This window comes from Lampetra planeri, unplaced genomic scaffold (genome assembly GCF_965212315.1).
Source record: "Lampetra planeri unplaced genomic scaffold, kcLamPlan1.2.h2 scaffold_1364, whole genome shotgun sequence".
NCBI lineage: Eukaryota > Metazoa > Chordata > Hyperoartia > Petromyzontiformes > Petromyzontidae > Lampetra > Lampetra planeri.
In genome coordinates, this window is record NW_027614082.1 from 27501 (window position 1) to 30131 (window position 2631).

The 2631-nt window shown below is 57.1% G+C and overlaps 1 long non-coding RNA gene across 1 annotated transcript in view; it reads right to left on the reverse strand.

The window, feature by feature from the left end:
* Nucleotides 1-2631, reverse strand: part of LOC144739199 (uncharacterized) — an 18244-nt gene extending 15613 nt beyond the window's left edge. The window contains exon 1 of the long non-coding RNA XR_013589372.1: nucleotides 2578-2631. This is a non-coding gene — a long non-coding RNA (uncharacterized LOC144739199). The remainder of the gene's footprint in view (nucleotides 1-2577) is intronic.

Consider the following 2631-nt stretch of genomic DNA (forward strand, 5'->3'; position numbering starts at 1 on the left):
GGAGTGTTGGGTGGTGAGTGTGGTGGGTGAGTGTGGGGAGTGTTGGTGGTGAGTGTGGTGGTGAGTGTGGTGGTGAGTGTGGTGGTGAGTGTGGTGGTGAGTGTGGTGGTGAGTGTAGTGGTGAGTGTGGTGGTGAGTGTGGTGGTGAGTGTGGTGGTGAGTGTAGTGGTGAGTGTAGTGGTGAGTGTGGTGGTGAGTGTGGTGGTGAGTGTGGTGGTGAGTGTGGTGGTGAGTGAGTGGTGAGTGTGGTGGTGAGTGTGGTGGTGAGTGTAGTGGTGAGTGTGGTGGTGAGTGTGGTGGTGAGTGTGGTGGTGAGTGTAGTGGTGAGTGTGGTGAGTGTAGTGGTGAGTGTGGTGGTGAGTGTGGTGGTGAGTGTGGTGGTGAGTGTAGGTGGTGAGTGTAGTGGTGAGTGTGGTGAGTGTGGTGGTGAGTGTGGTGGTGAGTGTGGTGGTGAGTGTGGTGGTGAGTGTGTTGGTGAGTGTGTTGGTGAGTGTGGTGGTGAGTGTGGTGGTGAGTGTAGTGGTGAGTGTGGTGAGTGTAGTGGTGAGTGTGGTGGTGAGTGTGGTGGTGAGTGTGGTGGTGAGTGTAGTGGTGAGTGTGGTGGTGAGTGTGGTGGTGAGTGTGGTGGTGAGTGTGTTGGTGAGTGTGGTGGTGAGTGTGGGGTGAGTGTGTGGTGAGTGTGTTGGTGAGTGTGGTGGTGAGTGTGGTGGTGAGTGTGGTGGTGAGTGTAGTGGTGAGTGTGGTGGTGAGTGTGGTGGTGAGTGTGGTGGTGAGTGAGTGGTGAGTGTGGTGGTGAGTGTGGTGGTGAGTGTGGTGGTGAGTGTGGTGGTGAGTGTGGTGGTGAGTGTAGTGGTGAGTGTGGTGGTGAGTGTGGTGGTGAGTGTGGTGGTGAGTGTAGTGGTGAGTGTGGTGGTGAGTGTGGTGGTGAGTGTGGTGGTGAGTGTGGTGGTGAGTGTGGTGGTGAGTGTGGTGGTGAGTGTGGTGGTGAGTGTGGTGGTGAGTGTGGTGGTGAGTGAGTGGTGAGTGTGGTGGTGAGTGTGGTGGTGAGTGTAGGTGGTGAGTGTAGTGGTGAGTGTGGTGGTGAGTGTGGTGGTGAGTGTGGTGGTGAGGTGGTGTGGTGGTGATGGTGAGTGAGTGGTGAGTGTGGTGGTGAGTGTGGTGGTGAGTGTGGTGGTGAGTGTAGTGGTGGTGAGTGTGGTGGTGAGTGTGGTGGTGAGTGTGTGGTGAGTGTGGTGGTGAGTGTGGTGGTGAGTGTGGTGGTGAGTGTGGTGGTGAGTGTAGTGGTGAGTGTGTGGTGAGTGGTGAGTGTGGTGGTGAGTGTGGTGGTGAGTGTGGTGGTGAGTGTAGTGGTGAGTGTGTGGTGAGTGTGTGGTGAGTGTGGTGGTGGTGTAGTGTGGTGGTGAGTGTGGTGGTGAGTGTGGTGGTGAGTGTGGTGGTGAGTGTGGTGGTGGTGAGTGTGGTGGTGAGTGTAGTGGTGAGTGTGGTGGTGAGTGTGGTGGTGAGTGTGGTGGTGAGTGTGGTGGTGGTGAGTGTGGTGTGGTGAGTGTGGTGGTGAGTGTGGTGGTGAGTGTGGTGGTGAGTGTGGTGGTGGTGAGTGTGGTGGTGAGTGTGGTGGTGAGTGTGGTGGTGAGTGTGGTGGTGAGTGTGGTGGTGAGTGTGGTGGTGAGTGTGGTGGTGAGTGTGGTGGTGAGTGTGGTGGTGAGTGTGGTGGTGAGTGTGGTGGTGAGTGTGGTGGTGAGTGTGGTGGTGAGTGTGGTGGTGAGTGTGGTGGTGAGTGTGGTGGTGAGTGTGGTGGTGGTGAGTGTGGTGGTGAGTGTGTGGTGAGTGTGGTGGTGAGTGTGGTGGTGAGTGTGGTGGTGAGTGTGGTGGTGAGTGTGGTGGGAGTGTGGTGGTGAGTGTGGTGGTGAGTGTGGTGGTGAGTGTGTGGTGAGTGTGGTGGTGAGTGTGGTGGTGAGTGTGGTGGTGAGTGTGGTGAGTGGTGGTGTGGTGAGTGTGTGGTGGTGAGTGTGGTGGTGAGTGTGGTGGTGAGTGTGGTGGTGAGTGTGATGTGAGTGGTGGTGAGTGTGGTGGTGAGTGTGGTGGTGAGTGTGGTGGTGAGTGTGGTGGTGAGTGTGGTGGTGAGTGTGGTGAGTGTGAGTGGTGTGGTGGTGAGTGGTGGTGAGTGTGGTGGTGAGTGTGGTGGTGAGTGTGGTGGTGAGTGTGGTGGTGAGTGTGGTGGTGAGTGTGGTGGTGAGTGTGGTGGTGAGTGTGGTGGTGAGTGTGGTGGTGAGTGTGGTGGTGAGTGTGTGGTGAGTGTAGTGGTGAGTGTGGTGGTGAGTGTGTGGTGAGTGTGGTGGTGGTGAGTGTGGTGGTGAGTGTGGTGGTGAGTGTGTGGTGAGTGTGGTGGTGAGTGTAGTGGTGAGTGTGGGTGGTGAGTGTAGTGGTGAGTGTGGTGGGAGTGTGGTGGGGAGTGTGTTGGTGAGTGTAGTGGTGAGTGTACTAGTGGTGAGTGTGGTGGTGAGTAGTGGTGATGATGGTGGTGATGCTGAGTGAGTGGTGAGTGTGGTGAGTGTGGTGAGTGAGTGGTGAGTTCCTCACCGGGGCTGGTGAGAAGGTGAGTGAGGCGGGATCGCGACACGCACAGAGGGAGCC